The sequence below is a fragment of the Oncorhynchus nerka genome, linkage group LG14 (genome assembly GCF_034236695.1).
Source record: "Oncorhynchus nerka isolate Pitt River linkage group LG14, Oner_Uvic_2.0, whole genome shotgun sequence".
Taxonomy (NCBI): domain Eukaryota; kingdom Metazoa; phylum Chordata; class Actinopteri; order Salmoniformes; family Salmonidae; genus Oncorhynchus; species Oncorhynchus nerka.
In genome coordinates this window covers 1,915,088-1,930,426 of record NC_088409.1, presented here as the reverse complement: position 1 = coordinate 1,930,426, position 15,339 = coordinate 1,915,088, and positions in this window count along the sequence as shown.

Below are 15,339 nucleotides of genomic sequence, written 5' to 3'. Positions count from 1 at the left end.
TTTGTGTTCAAAAACAAAACATTTCCCCTTTTGTAATGGGCTAAATCACTGGGTTATCGGCAGCCATGCACAGCCAGACCTCATGAAGAGGCTCCTACACCCAGGGCTCATAGAGGGCACACACTGCCATTGAATGGGGGGAGAGAGGGGGGAGTCAAAAGGGTTCCTTTTTAAAGTGGAAGAAGCCATTTTGAGGGATGATTTGGATTCAAATCTTCAGGGACTAACCCCTTGACATAAAGTCATAGTGTATTGGAGTTTTAGCCCTAAATTCATACATCAATTATTTACCGTCAACGCAGATTGTATAAGTGTAGGAAATTACTAGAGATGGTATTTTCTCTCAGGCAGAAAGAATGTGATACAACGGATACACCCCACCTAATGTGTATGCCCACTGTCCACCCAGCAGAATTATTTATGCATTAGAAAACAGTGTGCCGGGACCAGAAGAGGCAGACACATTATTTGAACCCTTTCATAACACACATCAATATTTAACGTGAAATAAATAAAGGATGTTGGTGTTGCTTGGAGGACAGATGTAGCTGATCGCTCGGCTGGCTGCGGGGAGCACGGGGATGCTACACATACCCCTCAGTAAAACCCTCCATCTCTTTTTAATCATCCACTTAGTGCATTGTGGGTAGAGGAGCTGTCAAGGTGAGACGGCAGCTTCTTGGAGAGCAGAAGCCCCTAACCCTGGAACTGGAGCCTGAGCCGGACGGCTTTGTCTCTAAATGTGTTATTAAGCTATTGTTTCATTGGATAGCACCACTGTAGCCTGCCTGGGCGGATGTGACTGGAAACCTCTTATGACATTCAACTCTCAACTCTGTCTGCCTCTCGCATTCTGTCCAAGGTTGACCCCAGTCACATTGTTCAAAGAAACAGAACGGTCTATTTTATCATTAGCCTCCTGTATTTCTAGTCGTTCTACATTCTTTCTGACTGACTGAGTGGAAGAAACACAAAATGCTTTGTATTACAGCAAGACGTTGGTTCTTTACCATTTCATTCACTATTTAAACTGAGGGAAACTACATTCGCCCAAACCTGAAGGTGCGAACCACCGCATTTAACGATGGAAAGTTGACTGGGAATATGGCCGAATATAAACAGTGTAGATAATCAAGGCAATCAAACAAGCAAAATGTCGGTATATAAAGTGGAGTCGCAATTCAACGGCTAGTCACTTTGTGGCAGGGTCTACTCGGCCCCTTCCGGTACTCCCTGTTCACCCATGACTGCGTGGCCATGCACGCCTCCACCTCAATCATGAAGTTTGCAGATGACACAACAGTAGTAGGCCTGATTAACACCAATGACGATACGGCCCACAGGGAGGAGGTGAGTTCTCACAGAGTGTGCAGTCAGGAAAATAACCAATAACCTCTCATTCAACGTCAACAAAACAAAGGAGCTGATCGTGGACTTCAGGAAACAGCAGAGGGAACACCCCCCTATCCACATCGATGGCATAGGAGTGGAGAAGGTGGGAAGTTTTAAGTTCCTCTGCGTACACATCACGGACAAACTGAAATCGTCTACCCACACAGACAGTGTGGTGAAGAAGGCGCCACAACCCCTCTTCAACTACAGGAGGCTGAAGAAATTTGGCTTGTCAACTATAAACCTCTAACTTTTACAGATGCACAATTGAGAGCATCCTGTCGGGCTGTATCACCGCCTGGTACGGCAATTGCACTGCCCACAACCGCAGGGCTCTCTAGAGGGTGGTGCGGTCTGCACAACGCATCACTGGGGGCAAACTACCTGCCCTCCAGGACAGCTACAGCACTCGATACCACAGGAAGGCCAAAAAGGAAGGCCAAAAAGATCATCAAGAACAACAACCACCCGAGCCACTGCCTGGTCACCCCACTACCATCCAAAAGGCGAGGTTAGTACAGTTGCATCAAAGCAAGGACTGAGAGACTGAAAAACAGCTTCTATTTCAAGGTCATCAGACTGTTAAATAGCCATCACTAGCACAGAGAGGCTGTTGCCTACATACAGACTTGAAATCATTGGTCACCTTAATAAATGGAAGACTAGTCATTTTAATAATGCCACTTTATATAATGTTTATATATTTTGTATTACTCATCTCATATGTATATACTGTATTCTATATTATTGTTTAACTCGGCGTTGTTGTTTTTGTCGCACTGCTTTGCTTTATCGCTTTGAGGACAATACAGTGCCACTGACACGGCCTGCAACGAAAACATGCGGTCTCTCCTTCACTGCAGCCGAGGTGAGTAAGACATTTAAACGTGTTAACCCTCGCAAGGCTGCAGGCCCAGACGGCATCCCCAGCCGCGCCCTCAGAGCATGCGCAGACCAGCTGGCCGGTGTGTTTGCGGACATATTCAATCAATCCCTATACCAGTCTGCTGTTCCCACATGCTTCAAGAGGGCCACCATTGTTCCTGTTCCCAAGAAAGCTAAGGTAACTGAGCTAAACGACTACCGCCCCGTAGCACTCACTTCCGTCATCATGAAGTGCTTTGAGAGACTAGTCAAGGACCATATCACCTCCACCCTACCTGACACCCTAGACCCACTCCAATTTGCTTACCGCCCAAATAGGTCCACAGACGATGCAATCTCAACCACACTGCACACTGCCCTAACCCACCTGGACAAGAGGAATACCTATGTGAGAATGCTGTTCATCGACTTTAAGTCACAGCTCGGCATTCAACACCATAGTGGACCCTCCAATAGTGCATCTAGGTCTCATCAAGCTCGAGACCCTGGGTCTCGAGACCCTGGGTCTCGACCCCGCCCTGTGCAACTGGGTACTGGACTTCCTGACGGGCCGCCCCCAGGTGGTGAGGGTAGGCAACAACATCTCCTCCCGCTGATCCTCAACACGGGGCCCCACAAGGGTGCGTTCTGAGCCCTCTCCTGTACTCCCTGTTCACCCACGACTGCGTGACCATGCACGCCTCCAACTCAATCATCAAGTTTGCGGACGACACAACAGTGGTAGGCTTGATTACCAACAACGACGAGACGGCCTACAGGGAGGAGGTGAGGGCCCTCGGAGTGTGGTGTCAGGAAAATAACCTCACACTCAACGTCAACAAAACTAAGGAGATGATTGTGGACTTCAGGAAACAGCAGAGGGAACACCCCCCTATCCACATCGATGGATCAGTAGTGGAGAGGGTAGCAAGTTTTAAGTTCCTCGGCATACACATCACAGACAAACTGAACTGGTCCACTCACACTGACAGCGTCGTGAAGAAGGCGCAGCAGCGCCTCTTCAACCTCAGGAGGCTGAAGAAATTTGGCTTGTCACCAAAAGCACTCACAAACTTCTACAGATGCACAATCGAGAGCATCCAGGCGGGCTATATCACCGCCTGGTACGTCAACTGCTCCGCCCTCAACCGTAAGGCTCTCCAGAGGGTAGTGAGGTCTGCACAACGCATCACCGGGGGAAAACTACCTGCCCTCCAGGACACCTACACCACCCGATGTTACAGGAAGGCCATAAAGATCATCAAGGACATCAACCACCCGAACCACTGCCTGTTCACCCCGCTATCATCCAGAAGGCGAGGTCAGTACAGGTGCATCAAAGCTGGGACCGAGAGACTGAAAAACAGCTTCTATCTCAAGGCCATCAGACTGTTAAACAGCCACCACTAACACTGAGTGGCTGCTGCCAACACACTGTCATTGACACTGACCCAACTCCAGCCACTTTAATAATGGGAATTGATGGGAAATGATGTAAATATATCACTAGCCACTTTAAACAATGCTACCTTTTATAATGTTACTTACCCTACATTATTCATCTCATATGCATATGTATATACTGTACTCTAGATCATCGACTGCATTCTTATGTCACTAGCCACTTTAACTATGCCACTTTGTTTACTTTGTCTACATACTCATCTCATATGTATATACTGTACTCGATACCATCTACTGTATGCTGCTCTGTACCATCACTCATTCATATATCCTTATGTACATATTCCTTATCCCCTTACACTGTGTATAAGACAGTAGTTTTGGAATTGTTAGTTAGATTACTTGTTGGTTATCACTGCATTGTCGGAACTAGAAGCACAAGCATTTCGCTACACTCGCATTAACATCTGCTAACCATGTGTATGTGACAAATTTGATTTGATTTGATTTGATTTGATTTATTGGCCAGGTCGCAGTTGTAAATGAGAACTTGCTCTTAACTGGCCTACCTGGTTAAATAAAGGTGAAATAAAATACAAATCTAAGCCTATGCTGCTCTGTCATTGCTCATCCATATATTTATATATTCTGATTCCATTCCATTCCTTATTCCATTAGGTATTTGTTGTGGAATTGTTAGATATTACTTGTTAGATATTGCTGCACAGTCGGAACTAGAAGCACAAGCATTTCGCTGCATTTGCAATGACATCTGCATGTGACCAATAAAATGTGATTTGATTTGGATATGATGTATAGCGTTCCCAACTTAACATTGACCGTCTTATCTACTTGTGAGGAGATCGTTTTAACTCAACCTTCCCGTGGAAGGGACACCGATCCCGAAGAACCTCTTATGGATAGGGGAGACGCTAGCGTAATAGCCTAAGGAAATGTAGAGCGCCAAATTCAAATAAAACGCTATAAAACTCAAACTTTCATTAACCTCTTCCCTCTAGTTGGGACGCTTGCGTCCCAACTAGAGCTCTGGAAATGCAAATGCGCTACGCTAAATGCTAATAGTATTAGTTAAAACTCAAAAGTTCATTAAAATACACATGCAGGGTATCAAATTAAAGCTACACTCGTTGTGAATCCAGGCAACAAGTCAGATTTTTAAAATGCTTTTCGGCGACAGCATGAGAAGCTATTATCTGATAGCATGCACCAATACACTACAACAGAAAAGCACAGCAGGGGACGTAAACAAAATAATTAGCATTTCGGCGTTACACAAACCGCACAATAAAATAGAAAACTGTCATTACCTTTCACCATCTTCTTTGTTGGCACTCCTAGATGTCCCATAAACACTATTGGGTCTTTATTTCGATTAAATCGGGCCATATAAAGCCAAGATATCGTTATATGTAGACTGTGTGATAAACGAAAAAAACAGCGATTTCACAACGTAACGTCATTTTTTAAAATTCAAAAAGTAGACGATAAACTTTCACAAAACACTTCGAAATACGTTTGTAATGCTACTTTAGGTATTAGTAAACGTTAATAAGCGATAAAAATCATCCGTAGGCGATGTAAATATCATTAGCTGTCGTCTTGGAAAAAATTTCAGGAGAGAGCTCTTCCGGAATGATCTGGGCGGAGACCGGAGGTAAGCGGTGCCCCTCTTTCGGTTCAACCAAGAATCAAAGATGATTAAATTCACAAGATACTGGACAACATGGGGATGCTGTGGGAGTTGAATGCTCGGTCTTATCTAATTCGGCTCACTGTTAACAATTGCTGGAAGTGGCGCAAGGATATTTATTTCCATTTTCTGTGATCAGGTTTTCCTGCGCTTTCCGATGTAACGCACGTTATGTAATAACCACCAGCAGGACTATCTGCTATTGATCAGCAGGACTACCAGTTATTGATCAGCAGGACTACCTGTTATTGACCAGCAGGACTGTCTGTTATTGACCAGCAGGACTATCTGTTATTGATCAGCAGGACTACCTGTTATTGACCAGCAGGAGTATCTGTTATTGATCAGCAGGACTATCTGTTATTGATCAGCAGGACTGTCTGTTATTGACCAGCAGGACTACCTGTTATTGATCAGCAGGACTGTCTGTTATTGACCAGCAGGACTATCTGTTATTGATCAGCAGGACTATCTGTTATTGACCAGCAGGACTATCTGTTATTGATCAGCAGGACTATCTGTTATTGATCAGCAGGACTATCTGTTATTGACCAGCAGGACTATCTGTTATTGATCAGCAGGACTGTCTGTTATTGACCAGCAGGACTATCTGTTATTGATCAGCAGGACTATCTGTTATTGATCAGCAGGACTATCTGTTATTGATCAGCAGGACTATCTGTTATTGACCAGCAGGACTATCTGTTATTGATCAGCAGGACTATCTGTTATTGACCAGCAGGTCTACCTGTTATTGATCAGCAGGACTATCTGTTATTGACCAGCAGGACTATCTGTTATTGATCAGCAGGACTATCTGTTATTGATCAGCAGGTCTACCTGTTATTGATCAGCAGGACTATCTGTTATTGACCAGCAGGACTATCTGTTATTGACCAGCAGGACTATCTGTTATTGATCAGCAGGTCTACCTGTTATTGATCAGCAGGACTATCTGTTATTGTAACGCACGTTATGTAATAGCCACAGTCGTGATTTAACCAGTTTTAAAAACGTCCGAGGGTTTCCAATCCACACATTCTAACCATATGAACGTACTATATTCCTGGCATGAGTAGCAGGGCGCTGAAATGTTGCGCGATTTTTAACAAAATGTTCAAAAAAGTAGAGGGTCGACTGAAGAGGTTAAATCACACATGCAGGATACTCAATTAAAGCTACACTCGTTGTGAATCCAGCCAACATGTCAGATTTTAAAAATGCTTTTCGGCGAAAGCATGAGAAGCTATTATCTGATAGTTATGTACCCACCTGAACAGCCTGAACCAGTTATAAACAAAAGAACTAGCGTAGCAGGCGCTACACAAACGCTGAAATTAAATATAAAACATACATTACCTTTGATGAGCTTCTTTGTTGGCACTCCAATATGTCCCATAAACATCATAATTGGTCCTTTTTTTCGATTAATTCCGTCCATGTATATCAAAAATGTCCATTTATAAAGCAGGTTTGATCCGAAAAAAAACAGCTTTCCAAAACACAACGTCACTACAAAACATTTCAAAAGTTGCCTATAAACTTTGCCAATATATTTCAAACTACCTTTGTAATACAACATTAGGTATTTTTAAACGTTAATAATCGATCAAATTGTAGACGGGGCTATCTGTATTCAATACAGCAAGTAAACAAAACATGCACCATTTTCCCTCTTGCGTAACTATCAACAGTGTAACCTCTTCTTCGTTTCCCCAATGATTAACTTCAACCTAATTCCAAAGACTGGTGACATCCTGTGGAAGTCGTAGGAACTGTAAAATGGTCGCTATAATTTCCCTTGGCAAAGACAACGGAGGGAACAGTCAGAGGAAAAAAAATCAAATCATTCTGAACAGTTTTTCCTTGGGGTTTTGCCTGCTACATAAGTTCTGTTATAGTCACAGACATGGTTGAACCAGTTTTAGAAACTTCAGAGTGTTTCCTATCCACACCTACTAATCATATGCATATAACATATTCCTGTCATGAGTAGCAGGAAGTTGAAATTGTGCACGCTATTTATCCAAAAGTGGAAATGCTGCCCCCTATCTCTATTAATAAACCAATTGGGCAGTCTTGATGAACAGAAATGCAATGGTTTATTGGATCAGTCTAAAACTGTGTAGATACACTGCTGCCATCTAGTGGCCAAAATCTAAAATGCGCCTGGGCTGGAATAATACCTTATGGTCTTTTTCTTGCATTTCAAAGATGATGGTACAAAAAAATGTAATTGTATTATCTTTTACCAGATATAATGTGTTATAGTGGAGAAGAGATTGACTTCACTACATCACTACTTGTTTATGTAAGAAGTGTTGACAAGCTGAATGTACAGTGGTCTGTTTAAACTACTAGCACACATCTCAGACACCCATACATACCCCACAAGACATGCCGCTAGTCGTCTCTTCACAATCCCAGACAATGGGAGGCGCACAGTACTACATAGAGCCATGACTACATGGAACTCTATTCCACAGTACTACATAGAGCCATGACTACATGGAACTCTATTCCACAGTACTACATAGAGCCATGACTACATGGAACTCTATTCCACAGTACTACATAGAGCCATGACTACATGGAACTCTATTCCACATCAGGTAACTGATACAAGCAGTAGAATCAGATTTTAAAAAACAGATAAAAACACACCTTCTGGAACAGATGAGACTGTGAAGACACACATACACATAGGCACAGACACACACGTATATATTATAACACAGGTACTATACACACATGTACACATGGATGTTGTATTGTAGAATGTGATAGTAGAGTAGGGTCCTGAGGCCACACTCTTAATGTGTTGTGGAAAGTGTTGTGAAATGTAACGTCGTTCAATATTTGTAACTGTATATAACTTTGTTAATGTTGCTGGACCCCAGGAAGAGTAGCTGTTGCCTAGACAGCAGCTAACGGAGATCCTTAATAAATACCAAATACAAACTGAAACTCTTTGTACGTACGTATAAGTTGTAGCCACATTCCAGCAGCATTATAATGACAGAGACAGAAGTCATGTTAAGCATGTAGCATGCAGCCACATTCCAGCAGCATTATAATGACTGAGACAGAAGTCATGTTAAGCATGTAGCATGTAGCATGTAGCATGCAGCCACATTCCAGCAGCATTATAATGACTGAGACAGAAGTCATGTTAAGCATGTAGCATGTAGCATGCAGCATGCAGCCACATTCCAGCAGCATTATAATGACTGAGACAGAAGTCATGTTAAGCATGTAGCGTGTAGCATGTAGCATGTAGCATGCAGCCCCAGCTCATTATCATGTCCTCAACAAAACCAACATCTCCAGCAGGCGCTTTGTAAATACCAATACGCCATATGGAAATAGTACTGTCAAACTGTCAATGGCCCCGTTGGCTACATACAGTCGTGTTGGTGTTCTAACGGCCTGTTGGCTGTGGCTGGCAGCAGGCTGTGACTCTCAACCAGCCTCTGATGTTCCTTGGTGCACTCAGCCCAGCTCCATCCCCCGGCTCCAGCTCTCCAGCTCTCCAGCAGCCCCAGGTCTGGTGGGTCCACAGTGGACCAGTCATCAGATGATAATCCACTGGAATGGGAGGAAGCACTGAAATGTTCAAATTGCCACAAAGTGCATCTCATTCCATGAATTGGGACTGACGGAGAGGAGAGCCTGGTGTGTCTGTAGTAGCAGCAGTACTTATAGTAGCAGTATTTTTTTAATATATTTTTTTATTTTACCTTTATTTTACTAGTCAGTTAAGAGCAAATTCTTATTTTCAATGACTGCCTAGGAACAGTGGGTTAACTGCCTGTTCAGGGGCAGAATGACAGATTTGTACCTTGTCAGCTCGGGGATTCGAACTTGCAACCTTTCGGTTACTAGTCCAACGCTATAACCACTAGGCTACCCTGCCGCCCCGTATCAGTAGTAGTTATAATAGTAGCAGGAGCAGCAGTAGTTTTAGTAAAGGGTAATAGTAACAGAATTAGTAGTGGTAGTTATATTAGCAGTAGCAGTAGAATCAGCAGTAGCAGTAGTAGTAGATTCAGCAGTAGCAGTAGAATCAGCAGTAGCAGTAGCAGTAGTAGTAGTGGTAGTAGTAGTAGCAGTAGTAGTAGCAGTAGTAGTAGTGGTAGTAGCAGTAGTAGTAGTAGTAGTAGTAGTAGTAGTAGTAGCAGTAGTAGTAGTAGTAGTAGCAGTAGTAGTAGTAGTAGCAGTAGTAGTAGTGGTAGTAGCAGTAGTAGTAGTGGTAGTAGCAGTAGCAGTAGTAGCAGCAGCAGCAGTAGTTTTAGTAAAGGGTATATTAGCAATAGTAACAGAATCAGCAGTAGTAGTAGAATCAGCAGTAGCAGTAGCAGTATAATCAGCAGTAGCAGTAGTAGTAGAATCAGCAGTAGCAGTAGTAGTATAATCAGCAGTAGTAGTAGTAGTATAATCAGCAGTAGCAGTAGTAGTAGAATCAGCAGTAGCAGTAGCAGTATAATCAGCAGTAGTAGTAGTAGTATAATCAGCAGTAGCAGTAGTAGTAGAATCAGCAGTAGCAGTAGTAGTATAATCAGCAGTAGCAGTAGTAGTAGTAGCAGCAGCAGCAGTAGTTTTAGTAAAGGGTATATTAGCAATAGTAACAGAATCAGCAGTAGTAGTAGAATCAGCAGTAGCAGTAGCAGTATAATCAGCAGTAGCAGTAGTAGTAGAATCAGCAGTAGCAGTAGAATCAGCAGTAGTAGTAGCAGTAGAATCAGCAGTAGCAGTAGAATCAGTAGTAGCAGTAGAATCAGTAGTAGTAGTAGTAGTAGAATCAGCAGTAGTAGTAGTAGTAGAATCAGCAGTAGTAGTAGAGGTAGAATCAGCAGTAGTAGTAGTAGTAGAATCAGCAGTAGCAGTAGTAGTAGAATCAGCAGTAGCAGTAGAATCAGCAGTAGCAGTAGTAGTATAATCAGCAGTAGCAGTAGTAGTAGAATCAGCAGTAGCAGTAGTAGTATAATCAGCAGTAGTAGTAGTAGTGGTAGTAGCAGTAGTAGTGGTAGTAGCAGTAGTAGTAGTGGTAGTAGCAGTAGTAGTAGTGGTAGTAGCAGTAGCAGTAGTAGCAGCAGCAGCAGTAGTTTTAGTAAAGGGTATATTAGCAATAGTAACATAATCAGCAGTAGTAGTAGAATCAGCAGTAGCAGTAGTAGTATAATCAGCAGTAGCAGTAGCAGTAGTAGCAGCAGCAGCAGTAGTTTTAGTAAAGGGTATATTAGCAATAGTAACAGAATCAGCAGTAGTAGTAGAATCAGCAGTAGTAGTAGTAGTAGAATCAGCAGTAGTAGTAGTAGTAGAATCAGCAGTAGCAGTAGTAGTAGAATCAGCAGTAGCAGTAGTAGTATAATCAGCAGTAGCAGTAGTAGTAGAATCAGCAGTAGCAGTAGTAGTATAATCAGCAGTAGTAGTAGTAGTAGAATCAGCAGTAGCAGTAGTAGTAGAATCAGCAGTAGCAGTAGTAGTAGTAGAATCAGCAGTAGTAGTAGAATCAGTAGTAGTAGTAGAATCAGCAGTAGTAGTAGTAGTAGTAGAATCAGCAGTAGCAGTAGTAGTAGTGGTAGTAGTAGAATCAGCAGTAGCAGTAGAATCAGTAGTAGTAGTAGAATCAGCAGTAGCAGTAGTAGTAGTAGAATCAGCAGTAGCATTAGTAGTAGTGGTAGTAGTAGAATCAGCAGTAGCAGTAGAATCAGTAGTAGTAGTAGAATCAGCAGTAGCAGTAGAATCAGCAGTAGCAGTAGTAGTATAATCAGCAGTAGTAGTAGTAGTGGTAGTAGCAGTAGCAGTACTTATAGTAGCAGAAGCAGTAGTCTGTATAGTAGTAGTGGCAGTAGCAGTAGTAGAAGTAGAACCAGCAGTAGTAGCAGTGGTGGTAGTAGTACTAGCAGTAGAACTAGCAGCAGTACTTATAGTAGCAGTAGCAGCAGTATTAGCAGCAGTACTTATAGTAGCAGTAGCAGCAGTACTTATAGTAGCAGTAGCAGCAGTATTAGCAGCAGTACTTATAGCATTAGTAGCAGCAGTGCTTATAGTAGCAGCAGCACTTACAGTAGTAGTAGCAGCAGAAGTTATAGTAGTAGTGGTACTTGTAGTACATATATTAGTAGTAGCAGTAGCAGAAGTAGTAATAGTAGTGCTAACAGTAGCACCATTAGTTAGAGGTAGAAACAGAAGAACTAGCAGCAGTAAAATAATAGTACTGGCAGTAGCAGCAGTAGAAGGAGTACTAGCAGTAGCAGCAGTAATTGTAGTAGCAGTAGTACTAGCAGTAGTAGTAGTAGTACTAGCAGTAGTTGCAGTAGTTATAGTAGCACTATTAGCAGTAGTACTAGAATTAGTAATAGAGGTAGTACTACCAGTAGTAGTAGTAGCACTAGCACTAGCTGTAGCGGTAGAAGCAGTAGTACTAGCAGTAGTAGTAGAAGTACAAGCAGAAGCAGCAGTAGTTATAGTAGCAGTACTAGCAGTATAAGTAGTAGTAGTAGTAGTACTTGCAGTGACAGCAATAGTTATAAAAGCAGTAGCTGCAGTAGTACTACCAGTAGTAGTAGCAGTAGTACTAGTAGTACTAGCAGTAGCAGCAGAAGTAGTAGTAGTACTAGCTGTAGCGGTAGTACTAGCAGTAGCAACAGTAGTCGTAGTACTGGCAATAGTAGCAGTAGAAGTAGTAGTAGTGCTAGCATTAGCAGCAGTTATAGTAGTACTGCCAGTAGCAGCAGTAGTAGTAGTACTAGCAGTAGCAGCAGTAGTTATAGTAGCAGTAGTAGTACTTGCAGTTGTAGTAGTAGTAGTAGGTAGTAATACTAGCAGTAGCAGTACTTGCAGCAGTAGAAGTAGTACTAGCAGTAGCAGCAGTAGTTATAGTAGCAGTAGTAGTACTAGCAGTAGAATTACTAGCAGTAGTAGTAGTAGTACTAGCAGTAGTAGTACTGGTACTAGGACCAGTCGACTAGCAATAGTGGCAGTAGTAGTTCTACTTATAGTAGCAGTAGAAGCAGTACTTATAGTATTAGTAGTAGCAGTAGTTAGACAGCAGTAGCATCAGTAGTAGTAGCAGTAGCAGCAGTACCTATATAGCGGTATCAGCAATAGCAGCAGTAGCAGCAGTACATATAGTAGTAGTAGCAGCAGTAGCAGTAGTAGTAACAGTAGCAGCAGTACATATAGTATCAGTAGCAACAGTAGTACTAACAGTAGCAGCATTAGTTAGCAGTAGAGGCAGAAGTACTAGCAGTAGTAGTAGTACTAGCAGTAGCAGCATCAGAAGTAGTATTAGCAGTAGCAGCAGTAGTTGTAGTAGCAGTAGTAGTTCTAGCAGTAGTAAAAGTAGTATTAGTAGTAGTACTAGCAGTAGCAGTATTAGCAGCAGTAGTAGTACTAGCAGCAGTAAAAGTAGTACTAGCAGTAGCAGCAGTAGTTATAGTAGCAGTAGTAGTACTTGCAGTTGTAGTAGTAGTAGTAGGTAGTAATACTAGCAGTAGCAGTACTTGCAGCAGTAGAAGTAGTACTAGCAGTAGCAGCAGTAGTTATAGTAGCAGTAGTAGTACTAGCAGTAGAATTACTAGCAGTAGTAGTAGTAGTACTAGCAGTAGTAGTACTGGTACTAGCCGTACGACTAGCAATAGTGGCAGTAGTAGTTCTACTTATAGTAGCAGTAGAAGCAGTACTTATAGTATTAGTAGTAGCAGTAGTAGCAGCAGTAGCATCAGTAGTAGTAGCAGTAGCAGCAGTACCTATATAGCGGTATCAGCAATAGCAGCAGTAGCAGCAGTACATATAGTAGTAGTAGCAGCAGTAGCAGTAGTAGTAACAGTAGCAGCAGTACATATAGTATCAGTAGCAACAGTAGTACTAACAGTAGCAGCATTAGTTAGCAGTAGAGGCAGAAGTACTAGCAGTAGTAGTAGTACTAGCAGTAGCAGCATCAGAAGTAGTATTAGCAGTAGCAGCAGTAGTTGTAGTAGCAGTAGTAGTTCTAGCAGTAGTAAAAGTAGTATTAGTAGTAGTACTAGCAGTAGCAGTATTAGCAGCAGTAGTAGTACTAGCAGCAGTAAAAGTAGTACTAGCAGTAGCAACAGTAGTTATAGTATCAGTAGCAGCAGTAGTATTAGCAGTAATAGTAGTAGTAGCAACAGCAGTTGTAGTAGTACTGCCAGCAGAAGTTATGAAAGCAGTAGCAGCAGTAATACTACCCGTTAGTAGTAGTAGTAGTAGTAATATATTACTAGCAGTAGCAGCAGTAGTACTAGCTATAGCGGTAGTACTAGCAGTAGCAGTAGTAGTAGTAGTACTGGCAATAGTAGCAGTAGTTATATAAGTGGAAGCAGCAGTAGTTCTAGCAGTATTTGTAGGGGTACTAGCAATAGCAGCAGTTGTAGTAGTACTAGCAGTAGCAGTAGTAGTAGTACTAGCAGTAGCAGCAGTAGTATTAGTACTAGCAGTAGCAGCAGTAGTAGTAGTACTAGCAGTAGCAGCAGCTGTAGTGGTACTAGCAGTAGCAGCAGTTGTAGTAGTACTGCCAGTAGCAGCAGTAGTAGTAGTACTAGCAGTAGCAGCAGCTGTAGTAGTACTAGCAGTAGCAGCAGCTGTAGTAGTACTAGCAGTAGCAGCAGTAGTAGTAGTGGTAGTAGTAGTAGTATTAGCAGTAGTAGTACCTGCAGCAGCAGTATGACTATCTGTTATTGACCAGCAGACTATATGTTATTGATCAGCAGGACTACCTGTTATTGACCAGCAGGACTACCTGTTATTGATCAGCAGGACTACCTGTTATTGATCAGCAGGACTACCTGTTATTGATCAGCAGGACCACCTGTTATTGATCAGCAGGACCATCTGTTATTGATCAGCAGGACCATCTGTTATTGATCAGCAGGACCATCTGTTATTGATCAGCAGGACTATCTGTTATTGATCAGCAGGACCATCTGTTATTGATCAGCAGGACTATCTGTTATTGATCAGCAGGACTACCTGTTATTGACCAGCAGGACTATCTGTTATTGATCAGCAGGACTACCTGTTATTGATCAGCAGGACTACCTGTTATTGATCAGCAGGACCACCGGTTATTGATCAGCAGGACTACCAGTTATTGACCAGCAGGAGTATCTGTTATTGATCAGCAGGACTACCAGTTATTGACCAGCAGGAGTATCTGTTATTGATCAGCAGGACTACCTGTTATTGATCAGCAGGACCACCTGTTATTGATCAGCAGGACCATCTGTTATTGATCAGCAGGACCATCTGTTATTGATCAACAGGACTACCAGTTATTGACCAGCAGGAGTATCTGTTATTGATCAGCAGGACTACCAGTTATTGACCAGCAGGAGTATCTGTTATTGACCAGCAGGACCACCTGTTATTGATCAGCAGGACTACCAGTTATTGACCAGCAGGACTATCTGTTATTGACCAGCAGGACTATCTGCTATTGATCAGCAGGACTACCAGTTATTGATCAGCAGGACTATCTGTTATTGATCAGCAGGACTACCAGTTATTGATCAGCAGGACTATCTGTTATTGATCAGCAGGACTACCTGTTATTGACCAGCAGGACCACCTGTTATTGACCAGCAGGACCACCTGTTATTGACCAGCAGGAGTATCTGTTATTGATCAGCAGGACTACCTGTTATTGACCAGCAGGACTATCTGCTATTGATCAGCAGGACTACCAGTTATTGATCAGCAGGACTATCTGTTATTGATCAGCAGGACTACCAGTTATTGATCAGGACAGGACTATCTGTTATTGATCAGCAGGACTACCAGTTATTGATCAGCAGGACTATCTGTTATTGACAGCAGGACTACCTGTTATTGACCAGCAGGACCACCTGTTATTGACCAGCAGGACCATCTGTTATTGACCAGCAGGACTATCTGTTATTGATCAGCAGGACTACTGTTATTGATCAGCAGGACTATCTGTTATT